Here is a 15,060-nt window from a genome sequence, read left to right as displayed (position 1 = left end):
TACTGCACAAAATTTGTACATCTATGCATGCCCTAAGATATTTTTATAATCAGAATGGGCATCTGGTTATTAATATCACCTAAAATCTTTACAAACTAGGGGCACCTGGGTGGCTCAGTGGGTTAAAGCCTCTGCCTTCAGCTCAGGTCATGATCCCAGAGTCCTGGGATCGAGCCCCGAGTCGGGCTCTCTGCTCAGCCCGAGGGGGGACCCTCTCTCTGCCTACTTGTAATCTCTGTTAAATAAATAAATAAAATCTTAAAAAAAAAATCTTTACAAACTAGAATTATTATGGCCATGCTTTAAGAAACAGAAAGCCCTTCCTTGTTCATCTGTCCTGGCAAAGCCACACTCAATTCTATTTTGTTTTGACAGGACTCCTCCCTGCTCACCTATAAACCCCGCTACAAAGGAGCAGTCTGTTCAAAGAAAGAAGTTAGATTTCACAGATGTTACTCCAATGATAAAAGGGAGCCCACTGAGAAGTTTTAAACAGGGAAGTGTTAAATACAAGTAATCCAAACAGGTGTGCCTTTAGATTACTCAGGCTGAAGTGAAAAGAACTGGGAACTGGGAGAAGACTAGACAAATCCTGGTAAGGAATGAGAGTGATCTGAACCAGTATCTACAGTAACAATATTAGCATAAATAGCAAATATTCAAAATGCACTTATAGTATGTTAGGTATTTAACCCTCACAACAAACCTATTAAATTGTTTTTTTAATATTAATATTTCATTAACTAAACCACGGAGGCAAAAATGGGACAGAAGTGAAGAAGTTTTAAAATACATCTATGAAGTTTATAATGCAAGGCCTCATCACTGATAAGGTGTGGAGATCTAAAGATGAAAGCAAGAATAATAATGTCCAGCTTCCTATCATGGTGCCTGAATATACTTAATACCATTAGTAGACTGATATTTGTCTAATATTAAGTATTATTTAATAGCATCTAAATGGCAGATACAACTTTGGTTTAAAGAAAAAAGTTTACCTCTACTGGCTAACAATACAAAAGATTATGTCACAAATAACAAAGCACCAAAATGTTTTGACTAAAAGGAAAACATTCTACGACATTAAAAGGAAATTTAGTTCAGAAAAAAATCTTCTCGTCCATTTTTCCCTTTTTTAAAAATCCTTTTTCTCTCAACTCTGGCAGGTTTGCTCAAGGTCATACTCCTGACCTTCCTACTCTATTTACACTGCAACTCAATGCCTCCACCATACTTTTTTCAAAATTATTTTTATTAACACGTCATTATTTGCTCCAGGGAACAGGTCTGTGAATCATCAGGCTTATACATTTCACAGCACTCACCACTCACCATAGTACATACCCTTCCCAATGTCCATAAACCAACCACCCTATCCCTACCCTCCCACCTGAAGCAACCCAGTTTGTTTTGTGAGGTTAAGAATCTAATCTCTTATGGTTTGTCTCCCTCCCAATCCCATCTTGTTTCATTTTTTCCTTCCCTACCCCCAAGTCCCCACCCTGCCTCTCAAATTTCTCCTATCAGAGAGAGCATATTAATTGTCTTTCTCTGATCGACTTATTTAGCTTAACTAATATCCTCTAGTTCCATCCACATCATTACAAATGGCAAGATTTTATTTCTTCTGATAGCTGCATACACACATATACATACACACACCCCATCCTCTTTATCCATTCATCTGTTGATGGGACATCTAGGATCTTTCCAGAGTTGGGCTATTGCAGACATTGCTGCTATAAACATTCGGGTGCACATGCCCTTTGGATCACTACATTTGTATCTTTAGGGTAAATACCCAGTACTGGGATTGCTGGGTTGGAGGGTAGCTCTACTTTCAACGTTTTGAGGAACCTCCGTGCTGTCTTCCAGAGTAGCTGTACCAGACTGCATTCCCACTAATAGTGTAGGAGGGCTCCCCTTACTCCTCATCCTCATCAACATCTGTCATTCCCTTGCTTTTTAATTTTAGCCATTCTGACTGGTATGAGGTGGTATCTCACTATGGTTTCGATTTGTATTTCCCTGATGCCGAGAGTCTGGAGCACTTTTTCATGCATCTGTTAGCCATCTGGATGTCTCCTTTGCAGAACTATCTGTTCCTGTCTTCTGCCCATTTCTTTTTTTTTTTTTTAATTTTATTTATTTATCTGACAGACAGAGATCACAGGTAGGCAGAGAATCAGGCAGAGAGAGAGAGAGAGAGGAGGAAGCAGGCTCCCTGCGGAGCAGAAAGCCCTATGTGGGGCTTGATCCCAGGACCCTGGGATCATGACCTGAGCCGAAGGCAGAGGCTTTAACCCACTGAGCGATCCAAGCGCCCCTCTGCGGCAGTTTCTTTATTGGATTATTTGTTCTCTGAGTGTTGAGTTTGTTAAGTTCTTTATAGATTCTGAGTACTAGCCCTTTATCTGATATGTCATCTGCAAATATCTTCTCCCATTCGTCAGTTGTCTTTTGGTTTTGCAGACTGTTTCCGTTGCTGTGCAAAAAGCTTTGGATCTTGAAGTCCCATTTTTTCCCTTGCTTCCCTTGCCTTTAGAGATGTTTCTAGGAAGAAGTTGCTGCTGCTGAGGTCAAAGAGTTTGCTGTCTGTGTTCTCCTCTAGGATTTTGATGGATACCTGTGTCTCACTTGAGGTCCTTTATCCATTCTAAGTCTATTTTTGTGTGTGGTATAAAGAAATGGTCCAGTTTCATTCTTCTGCATGTGGCTGTCCAATTTTCCCAACATCATTAGCTGAAGAGACTGTCTATTTTCTATTGGACATTCTTTCAGCTTTGTCGAACATTAGTTGGCCATAGAGTTGAGAGTCTGTGGGCTCTCTATTCCGTTCTACTGATCTATGTGTCTGTTTTTGTGCAAGTAAAATACTCTCTTGATGATTACAGCTTTGTAATAGAGCTTGAAGTCTGGAATTGTGATGCCACCAACTTTGGCTTTCTTTTTTCAACATTCCCCTGCTTATCGGGGTCTTTTCTGCTTTCATATAAATGTTGGGGTTATTTGTACCATTTCTTTGAAAAAAAAGTGGATGGTATTTTGGTAGGGATTACATTAAATGTATAGATTGCTTTAGGTAGCATAGACATTTTCATAATATTTGTTCTTCCAATCCATCAGCACAAACTGTTTTCCATTTCTTTGTGTCTTCCTCAATTTCTTTGATGAGTACTTTATAGTTTTGAGTACAAATTCTCTGCCTCTTTGATTAGGTTTATTCCTAGGTTTCTTTTGGTTTGGGGAACAACTGTAAATGGGATCAACTCTTTAATTTCTCTTTCATCTGTCTTGCTATTGATGTACAGAAATGCAACTGATTTCTGTGCAATGATTTTATATCCTGACACTTTACTGAAATCCTGTATGAGTTCTAGTAGTTTTGGAGTGCAGTCTTTTGCGTTTTCCACATAAAGTATCCTATCCTATCATCTGCATAGAGTGAGAGTCTGACTTGTTCTTTGCCAATCTGGATGCCTTTTTATTTCTTTTTGTTGTGTGATTGCCAAGTCTAGGACTTCTAGTACTATGTTGAACAGTGGTGACAGTGGACATCCCTGCCATGTTCCTGACCTTAGGTGAAAAGTTCTCAGTTTTGCCCCATTGAGAATGATATCTGCTGCGGGTTTTTCATAGATGGCTTTGATGATATTGAGGTATGTACCCTCTATCCCTACAGTTCGAAGACTTTTGATCATGAAACCACGTTGTACTTTGTCAAATGCTTTTTCAACATCTACTGAGAGTATCATATGGTTCTCATTCTTTCTTTTATTAATGGATTGTACAACACTGATTGATTTGCAGATGTTGAACCAACCTTGCAGCCCAGGAATAAATCCCACTTGGTGAATGATCCTTTTAATGCACTATTGGATCCTATCGGGTTGTATTTTCGTGAGAATTTTCACATCCATGCTCATCAAGGATATTGGTCTGTAATTCTCCTTTTCGGTAGGGTCTTTCGTTTTGGGATGAAGGTAATGCTGGCCTCATAAAATGAGTTTGTAAGTTTTCCTTCCATTTTCATTTTTTGGAACAGTTTCAGGAGAAAAGGTATTAATTCTTCCTTAAATGTTTGGTAGAATTCCCATGGGAAGGTATCTGGCCTTGGGCTCTTGTTTGTTGGTAGAATTTTGATGACTGCTTCAATCTCCTTACTAGTTATGGGTCTGTTCAGGTTTTCAATTTCTTCCTGGTTCACTTTTGCTAGTTTATATGTCTTGAGAAATGCATCCGTTTCTTCCAGATTGTCAAATTTGCTGGTGCACAGTTGCTCATAATATGTTCTTATAGTTGTTTGTATTTCTTTGTTGTTGGTTGTGATCTCTCATCTTTCATTCATGATTTTATTTGGGTCATTTCTCTTTTTTTGATAAGCCCGGACAGGGGTTTATCAATCTTACTAAGTCTCTCAAAGAACCAGCTCCTAGTTTTGTTGATTTGTTCTACTGTTCTTTTGGTTTCTATTTCATTGATTTCTGCTCTGATCTTTATGATTTCTCTTCTCCTGCTGGGTTTAGGCTTTCTTTGCTATTCTTTTTCCAGCTCCTTTAGGGGTTAGGTTGTGTACTTGAGACCCTTCTTATTTCTTGAGAAAGGCTTGTATCACTATATACTTTCCTCTCAGGACCGCCTTTGCTGTGTCCCAAAGATTCTGAGCAGTTGTGTTTTCCACTTTCATTTGTTTCCATGCATTTTTTCAATTCTTCTTTAATTTCCTGGTTGACCCATTCATTCTTTAGTAGGATGCTCTTTAGCCTCCATGTGTTTGAATTCTTTCTAGCTTGGTTGAGCTGTAGCTTCAGAACACTGTGGTCTGAAAATATGCAGGGAATGATCCCAATCATTTGGTACCGGCTGAGACCTGATTTGGGACCCAGGATGTGATCTATTCTGGAGAATGTTCCATGTGCACTAGAGAAGAATGTGTATTCTGTTGCTTTGGGATGGAATGTTCTGAATGTATCTGTGATGTCCATCTGGTCCAGTGTGTTATTTAATGCCTTTATTTCCTTGCTATATTTTGCCTGGATGATCTGTCCATTTCAGTGAGGAGGGTGTTAAAGTTTCCTACTATTACTGTATTATTGTTTGACTGCCGATGTGTTTTTTTTGGTGTTATTATTAATTGGTTTATGTAATTGGTTGATCCCATGTTGGGGCACAGATTTTTAAAACTGTTAGATCTTCAACAGGACAGACCTTTTAAGTATGACAGCGTGTCCATCATACCTTATAGTCTTTGGCTTAATATCTTATTCTTCTGATATAAGGATTGCCACCCCAGCTTTCTTTTGATGTCCATTAGCATGGTAAATTGTTTTCTACCCCCTCACTTTAAATCTGGAGGTGTCTTTAGGTCTAAAATGAGTTTCTTGTAGACAGCATATCGATGGGTCTTGTTTTTTTATCCATTCTGATACTCTATGTCTCTTGATTGTATCACTTAGCCCATTCACATTCAGGGTAACTACTGAAAGATGTGAATTTAGTGCCACTGTATTGCCTCTAAGGTGACTGTAACTGTATACTATGTTCGTTACTTTCTGGTCTATTATTTTTAGGCTCTCTCTTTGCTTAGAGTACCCCTTTTCCCGATTACCTATAAGGCTAGTTTGGTGTTTGCAAACTCTTTTAATTTTTGTTTGTCCTGGAAGCTTTTTATCTCTCCTTCCATTTTCAATGACAGCCTACCTACATATAGTATTCTTGGCTGCATATTTTTCAGGTTTAGTGCTCTGAATATATCATGCCAGTTCTTTCTGACCTCCCAGGTTTCTGTGGATAAGTCTGCTGCCAATCTAGTATTTTTACCATTGTATGTTACAGACTTCTTGTCCCGAACTGCTTTCAGGATTTTCTCTTTGTCACTAAGACATGCAAGTTTTACCATTAGACGACGTAGTATAGACCTATTTTTACTGATTTTGATTGGGGGATTCTCTGTGCCTCGTAGATTCTGATGCTTCTTCCCTTTGGAATATTAGGGAAATTCTCTACTATAATTCACTCCGATATACTTTCTGCCCCTCTCTTTCTTCTTCTTCTTGGATCCCATTTATTCTAATATTGTTTTATCTTATAGTATCACTTCTCTCAAATTGTCTGTCCCCTTATGGTCCAGTAGTTGGCTGTCTCTCTTTTGCTCAGCCTCTTCATTCTCTGTCATTTAGCCTTCTATATCACTAATCCTCTCTTCTGCCTCATTTATCCTAACAGTAAGAGCCTCCATTTTTTACTGTACCTCATTAATAACTTTTTTATTTCAACTTGGTTAGATTTTAGTTCTTTTATTTCTCCAGAAAGGGATTTTATTTCTCCATAAAGGGCTTCTTTAATATCTTCCATGCCTTTTTCGAGCCCTGCTAACACCTTGATAATCGTCATGCCTTTTTCAAGCTCAGCTAGCACCTTGATAATCCTCATTCTCAAGTCTAGTTTTGACATCTTGCTAATGTCCGTATTGATCAGGTCCCTGGCTGTCAGGACTGCCTCTTGTTCTTTTTTCTGTGGTGAGTTTTTCCGCCTTGTTATTTTATCCAGATAAAAATGTAATAATGAGAGAATAAAATACTAAAAGGGTGGCAAAGACCCAGAAAAATGTACACTAACCAAATCAGAAGAGATCCAAAGCCTGGGGGGGTGGGGGGGGCGTTAAAAGCAAAAAAATTAAAAATTACATATATGTATTAGACTGGTGAATAGAACAGAGCCACCCACTTGATTTGGGGTGTATTATGGTCTCTTAAAAGAAATCACCTCCTAATTTTTAAAGAAAAAAATATATATACACAAAAATAAGGCTAAACACGATGAAGGGATGGAATATACTGTAAAGATGAAAATTTTTAAAAAGATTCTAAGAAAGGAAATGTTAAGATCATTTGGTTAGAAAAAGAAAAAAAAAAGAATGTGATCAGGCTGGAGACTGGAAAAAAGCCATGTGCTAGATTTAGGGTATTATTTTGAGCTATTAGAAGAAATTGTATCCCAAATTTTAAAGAAAAAAAAACCTATATGTGTACAAAAAACAAGGTTAAATACAATAAAAGGATAATGACTATAACAATGAAAATTAACTATTTTTTAAAAAGGTAAAGACAAAATAGTTAAAAAACGTTAAACAGGTAAGAAGAAAAGTTAAAATAGAATAAGAAAAAAATAAAATAAAATAAATTTAACTTTGTAAGACTAAAGGTTCTCCTTCATCAGTGAACTTGGTCTTGGCTAGATGTTCTTGCTGATCTCCTGGGGGAGGGGGGGCCTGTTGCAGTGATTCTCAAATGTTTTTGCCCCAGGCAGAACTGCACTGCCTTTGCCAGGAGTCAGGCTAAGTAATATGTGTGGGTTCAATCTCTGGACCTTTTGTTCCCTGCATGTTTTCCTATAGCTTTCTAGGAAGGGAATGAAAATGGCAGCCTCCCAATCTCCAGCCCCAACGGAGCAGAGAGCTTGAGGCCCCACCCCTTAGTGCACCCTCAGAGAAAAGCAGTCAATCCCTCCCCATCTCCCTTGTCTCCAGCCACACTCCATGCTCACCTGGCCTATGACCGAACGTTTCTATCTCTGGTGCACAGCCCCATTTGGAATCTCCAAACCCAACAGATTCCTGCTGCGCACTCCTGTGCTGCTCCTCTCGGAGGAGGAAGGGAGGGGGTTTCCCCAATCTGCCGCTTATGGGTTCCCTGCTAAAAGAGCAGTGGCCCGAATGTGCCTTGGATCACAGTTTACGTAACCACAAGCTCGAGCGAGCTCACTCTCTGCTCCGTCTCTGTAGCCGGCTTCCCCACTCCGATACCTGGCAACTCTGTCACACTCCGACAGCGTGACCCCACAGGTCCTGACACCACATTGTCCCCAAAAGGGCTCCACCCCCGCTTAGCCACTGGAGCTCTGTCCCTCAGTGGAGCTAACTTCTAAACGTTCTGATTTTCTGCTCCGCTGCTCCACCGCTTGCAAGGAGCCGGCCCCGCCCCCCACAGTCTATCTTCTGGTCACTTTAGATTCACTCCTCCGCCCATCCTACCTTCCAGAAAGTGTTCTATTTTCTGTTCCTAGATTTGCTGCTCTTCTTTCTCTTCTATCTCCTGTTGAGTTTGTAGCTGTTCAGAATAATTTGATAACTGAAATCCTGGACCTAATGATATTTCAGTCTGCTACTCTTCTGCCACCTTGCTTCCTCACCATACTTTTTAAATAATTGTAATCATGCTTATCCAATGACTTGAAATTTTCATAATTCCATTTTCAAAGATGCAATTTCTTTCATTAATTCATTAAGAGAGAATTAAACATTAAAGATCTTCTCCACTTACTAAAACTAAACATTTACCCTCTAATTCTGGAAACCGTTTGTTGTGTGTTTTTTGTTTTAATCTCATGCACTTCTGTGGTTTTGCTCATTTTAGAAAAAGGCCTCCCTTCAACAATAGTTTAGTAAGCATGTATTTATATGCTGGTACAATACTCTGGGTCATGCTAGGATTTCTAGCTGCTAGGGATACAGGAGTTAAATAAGACAGACAAAAAAATCCCTGCCTTCATGGAACATACATTCTAGTGTTGGGGGCTATTATAAACAAATATAAAATGTTTCAAATAGTGTTAACTACTATAAAAACAGACCAACAAGAGAATGTAAGTAATGACAGTGGGGCATTATTTCAGGTAGAATGGTCATCGAAAAGCCTCTCTGAGGATGTGACTAAAGCAGAGACCAAAATGAAAAAGAATTAGTCATCCAAACTTGTGAAGGAAAATATTTCAGGCATCCTAAGTAGAAATAAGTTTGCTAAATTTGATACCACTAATACAGAGTAAGGTGGTAGAGGAGATGGCTCAGTTAACAGAGGCCTGACCAAATACAGCTTTGTATGCCATGGTAGAAGGACCGTGCACTTAAGAGTGGTAAGAAGCCACTGCAGGGTCTCTACCTTGTTCTGAGGTAATTATCTGTTGTGTGAATACAATGCAAAACTGGAAAAAAGGAGATTGGTTCCTGAATTACTGCTGAAACATAGGCAAAGATAATGATGGTCTGACCTCAGGGGCAGCCAGAGAAAGATGGATAAACTCAGATTTAAGCCGGTGGACAGAGAAGTCAGAGGATAAATCCAAGGTTTTAGAACCAAGCCCAATGGAGGAAAGGTAGTTCCATTTACTAAGGAAAGACACACCAGGAATGTGCAAGTCTGGGGTAAAAAAGGAGCATACAGGCCCCTGGGCACCGGAGTCAGTTGGGCGTCTGACTTTTGGTTTCAGCTCAGGCCATGATCTCAGGGTCTTGAGACCTCAGGGTCAGGCTTTAGCTCAGTAAGGAGTCTGCTAGGGTTTCTCTCTCCTCCTCCCTCTGCCCTTCCGCAAACTTGCTCCTGTGCTCTCTAAATAAATAAATCTTATTTTAAAAAGAGAAAGAGAGAGGCCAAGAATTTCATTTTCACCTCTTTGGGTATTGATTTCAATCACACATACAAGCAGAAGAAATGTCATATAGGCAGCTGACAGATTTAACAGCAGTTTAGGGAAGGAAGAGGAGATATAAATTCAAGTACCATCAGCTAACCGAAGACATTTAAACACTAAATGTGATTTCCTAGTGAGTAATTACAGAAAACAAGAAGTCTGGCCTTGAGGCCTCCCACATTTAGCACTAAGGAGGAGCAGACAGTTAGTAAAGGAGACTGCACAGGGAACTACTAGTAAGGTAGGAAGAGCTTTTCTGGAAGCAGGCGGCGTTTCTAAAAGGAGACAATGATGAACTGTGCCCAAGAAGTGCACAGAGATCGAGCAAAGTGAAGACTGAGAAGTCAGCTTGGATTTGACGGCACAAAGATATTCTGTGTGATTTCAACAAAAGTGGTTTCAGTGGATTAAGTGTCCTTAAAATACAAACTGTTTTCTGTGGTTTTATTTAACAACCATCAGAGGGAGAAGCAGCTCTAGAGTTGAGATGTTGTAGGTTGAAATCACTGCTCTTACAGCTTGAAATCTGGTTTATGAAGGATATTCTCTTTAGATTTGCCATCAAGGAAGATTTTCCCTTTAATAGATCTTAGGCTATTCTGAGAAACAAAGGGTTAAACAAATAGGACTCTGAAGCTGATTCATCATCCTTCTGAGTTGCTGACTCCCCAGGTTCCTGGATATACAGAGTAGGATTTTTTCAAGAAAAGTACTCGAGAGACATACTTCCAATCATCACAAGCCTGAAAACTGCCATACTGTTATCCTGACTATTTGAAGGATAGTTTCACTAATTTAAAATGCTTAGGTTAGGGGCACCTGGGTGGCTCAGTGGGTTAAAGCCGCTGCCTTCGGCTCGGGTCATGGTCTCAGGGTCCTGGGATCGAGTCCCGCGTTGGGCTCTCTGCTCAGCAGGGAGCCTGCTTCCCTCTCTCTCTCTCTCTGCCTGCCTCTCTGCCTACTTGTGATCTCTGTCTGTCAAATAAATAAATAAAATCTTTTAAAAAAATAAAATTAAATTAAATTAAATTCTTAGGTTATAATAGCTTCTTCCTCAGGATTTTCTAAATGCCATGCCACCATCTTGAACATGGTGCTATCCAACAAAACTTTCTATTATAATGGAAATGCTCTATTCTGCACTGTCCAACATGGCAGCCATATGCCTTCCTTTGCAGGTAACCAGTTTCTTGTCTGTACTATTTATTTCTGTATTTTAAAATTTTTAAATCCACTAGGCTATTCCTAGGTGTGGATCTCATTTATTTTGCTTGGCATGCATTTTAGTTATCTGTAGAATAACAACATTAACAGATCCTACCACATATGGGGGTGGTAGAGAATTTCAAATGAGTTTCAAGGTAAAAAATACTTGACACATAGTAACTGTTCAATAAATGTTAGCTATATATTCTCTGAGCCCTTTTGATCCTTCCTCTCTAGGTCAAGATAATTTTTACTGTTTCTCTGACTTTATCTTTTATATGTTTGCTCTGATCGCTCACTCTGAACCTTTATTATACACTGGATCTATTCTTTGTTGTTTCTTACACTTGTGCCTATAGTGTCCATTTCAGTTTTTTCTCTTAAATATGGGACTATTTCTAAAGCCTTCTGCTACCTCTCCAAAAACAAATCAACAGTTAAGAATCACAAATTTCTATGAACACTGGGGAAGGTATGTGCTATGGTGAGTGCTGTGAAGTTTGTCAACCTGGCGATTCACAGACATGTACCCCTGGGGCTAATAATACATTATATGATAATAAAAAACTAAAAATTAAAAAAAAAAATCACAAATCTCACTTAAGAATTTTTACTCTTTCCTGCTCTCTAATTCTTTTTCTTCAAATGTTCATGAGTCTCCTTGAGAATACTAATTGGTTCTTGTTTAAATTGCAACATTTTCTCTCATTTCTTGCAATAAGTCTGTATCACAGGATAACACGTGCTCATAATAATGGCCATCTTCTTTCAGACTACTGAGACTGTATGTGTCTAGCTTTTTGTATATTCAAATTAAAGGAGAAAGATCTATGTTTATATAACATTTGGGAATTGTGTCAGGTTCAATCAGAAAACATTCAGAACCAAGTTCAGAACTTGGGGGCGGGGTGTGTGTGTGTGTGTGTGTGTTTTCTCACATTGTTATTTCCTGTCTTGCTCTCGAACTGCTGCCTAACAAACTAACCCAAATTTAAGAAGCTTAAAAAAATCAAACATATATCTTCTCAGTTTTTCTCAGTATTTTCTCATGAATCTAAGTGTGGCATAGCTGGGGGCATTCAGCTCAGGGTCTCTCACAAGACTACAGTCTATGTGTCCACCAGGGCCTCTTGTCATCTCAGAACTTAATGGTGGAAGGATCTGCTGGCAGTCCAAGCTCATACACATGACTACTGGCAGGCATCAGGTCTTCACTGGCTTTTGGCCAGAATACTAGGTTCTTGCCTCATGAGCTCCACAGAGAAGTTTACAAAATGGGAGATTGTTTCAGAGAAAATCAGAAAGGACAGATCAACATGAAAGCCAAAGCCTTTTTGTAACCTAACCTGAAAAGTTTTGCTGTTAAGTTAACCCATTCACTTCTGTCATACTTGGGAGAATCAAGTCACTAGCTCCAGCTACACTCAAGGGGGAGGGGAATGAGATACAAGGCATGAATACCAGGAGGCAGGGATTATTGGGAGCTATCTTACAGGCCGCCTGTCACACTTTCTTGATCACCAGAGACTCAGCAATATGTAGTCAAGTAGCAACAGTGCAAACCACAAGCAGATTTCAGAGCAAGCGAACTTTGAACTTGTGCTTCATGGTTAGTTTCTCCCCTGCTTCATGCTTCATGGTTAGTCTCTCCCCTGCAACCATGATCACTGATCATACTGTCCTTGGTAAGAACCATTCTGAGTCATTTAGTTTTTAATCCTTGCTTCAAAGTACAATGTATCAAATCAACCACCTACCCCATGGACAATCCTTAAATTCTATCTCTAAATAGGTCTTTACCCACAACCACAGAGGGCTTCTCAACCACCAAGTTAACCAGAAAGAACTTCCCTCGCTGCATTTCTCAATTGTACCTTTTCCTGCCAAAATTCTCTTTAGTTTAGTTATGGCACCTTTCCAGGGTTTCCATGGAGACCAAACTCTCCCATTATCTTGTTGGTCATTTCAGTGTGTGTTTGTCTGTTTGTTTTAACATATGGGATTAGATCATCATCTTCCACCGGAAGTCAACACAGCGATTTAAGTAAAGAACTTTACACATTCTTTAAAACACTGTTTTGATAAATATGGCAGGAAATGCCTGTTGGTTTTCCTACCCATGAATTCAATTCTATTGTTGGATAAAACAAAGATGTTTTAATCTGCATCATCAATTCGCAGGATACATTCTGCTATGGTAATTTAAGTAACTAAATCTTGATGATTTCCCTAAAACGCAATGTCCAAACTTAGCATAGAAACACTTTAACAAAACACTTATAATCTTAAAAGGAATCAGACACACAGCTGCTCAGAAGCATGAACTAGTCACACATGGTTGTAAAGAAGCCCCTACAACTATGTGCCCAGCAGCAGGTACCTAGCACTGCCAAAAGAACCCAAAGCTTAATCAAAGACAAATCTTAAGTCAGAATACCAACAGAATTGTAGTTCACAAACCAAAATATCCGGTTTTGGTTTACAATGAAAAAATTTTTTCCTACACTGTATTACTCCTCTACCCCACCCTTATTCCCCTTAACATAATTTATTTGCCCTATTTTCTTCAAATACTAATAAACAGGGCAGGAAGAGAATCAACAACAACTATTAGCAGATGTCAACAAATTTTCTCACGTGATAATATCTGGTACAGAGTGTATACTCTTCTGGGATAATCAGAATTACGGTTTCTTGTCCTCTGCTGATGAATATACAGGAAGTGGAATTAAGAAGGGACTTAACACAAATAACATTAAGCACCAGTAACATACTGCTGCACTGGACGGATCCTATATAGCAGCCAACCTGCACAGGCAGGAAAGGCAGAGCGCCTGTGGGATAAACCCTGTATCTGAGCTCTGATCAGATTTCTAGGTGGTATGTTCTTAGTCAAAGAAAAGGGATTTTCAAACATGTTAGCACTTAAGGAATAAAATTGTTATCTCAATGAAGTTGCAGGACACAAAATCAACACACAAAAATCCGTGGTGCTTCTAAACAATCCCAAAAGGAAATCATGTAAACAACTGATTTTACAAAAGCATCAAAATGAATAAAATATTTAAGAATAAATTTTATCAACAAGGTGAAAACTACAGAACACTGCTAAAAGAAATTTAAAAAGTAACTGGAAAGACATCCTTTGTTCATGAACTAGAAGATTTAATACTGTTAACATGTCAACATTATCTGAAGTGATCCACAGATTTAATGCAATCCCTATAAATATCCTGATGGCATTTTTTTGCAGAAAACTGAAGGGACCTGAATAGCCAAAACAATGGGGGGGGGATAAAGTCGGAAATTTTGCACTTCCCTACTTCAAAGAGTACTACAAAGCTACAATAGTGTGATACTGACATAAACACAGACACACACCAATGAAACAGTGACCAGAGAGAAATACTACTCTATTCCACCTATGGTCCCATGTGACCGCACATATAGTCAAATGTTTTTTGACAATGTCTTTTCAATACATGGTGCTAGGGAAACTGGAAAGCCACATGTGAAAGAATGAAGTTGGATCCTTTCCTTACACAACCTACAAAAATGGATCAAAGACCTAAAAATAAGACGTAAAACTTTTATAAGAAAATAGGGGAAAGTGCTCATGCCCTGAGATTTGGCTGATTTCTTCATCAGAATGCTAAGAAAAACAGGCAACAAGAGAATAAGTAGATAAACCGACCACCATCAATATTAGAACATTCTTGTGCATCAAAGGACAAAAGTGAAAAGGTAACCCATGGAATGAGAGAAAATGTATGCAAATTATGTATCTGATAAGGAATTATACCCAGAACATATAAAGAACTCCCAACAACTCAACAATTTTTAAAAAGCCAATTTAAAAATAGGCAAGGGACATGAAGAAACATTTCTCTTAAGATATACAAAAAACATTTAAGAAGATGTGTAACATAACCAGTCATCAAGGAAATGTAAGTCAAAACCACATTGAAACACCACTTCACATTCATCAGCATGACTATTATTGAAAATAAATACTGTTGATGAGGATGTGAAGAAATTAAAACCCAAGTACACTGCTGGTGAAAAGTAAAATAAAATGGAGCAGCCACTGTGGAACAATATGGTGGTTTCTCAAAAAGTTAAACATATACCTTAAGATTCAGCAATTACACTTCTGGGTATATAACCAAAAGAATTCAAAGCAGGACTTGAACCTGTACCAGAACCTCATCGTTAAGAGCAGCATTATTCGTGATAGCCAAAGGTGAAAACAATCAATGGACAAACAGATCAATGAATAAACAAAGTGGTATTAAAATACAATGGAGGAAGGAAATGGACACATTCTGGAACATGGATAAGTTCTGAGGACTATTATGGACTGAATGTTCTTTTTTTTAACCTCCC

The 15,060-nt window shown here is 38.8% G+C and overlaps 1 protein-coding gene across 2 annotated transcripts in view; it reads right to left on the bottom strand.

Moving 5' to 3' along the window:
• PPP2R2A (protein phosphatase 2 regulatory subunit Balpha) overlaps nt 1-15,060 on the bottom strand; it is an 89,814-nt gene that overhangs the window by 49,094 nt on the left and 25,660 nt on the right. The window lies entirely within an intron of this gene.

The sequence above is a fragment of the Mustela putorius genome, unplaced genomic scaffold, assembly GCF_011764305.1.
Source record: "Mustela putorius furo isolate JIRA1106 unplaced genomic scaffold, ASM1176430v1.1 tig00003937_pilon_pilon_pilon, whole genome shotgun sequence".
Taxonomy (NCBI): domain Eukaryota; kingdom Metazoa; phylum Chordata; class Mammalia; order Carnivora; family Mustelidae; genus Mustela; species Mustela putorius.
Note: the sequence above shows the minus strand (reverse complement) of the source record. Positions and strands in the feature narration are given on the sequence as shown.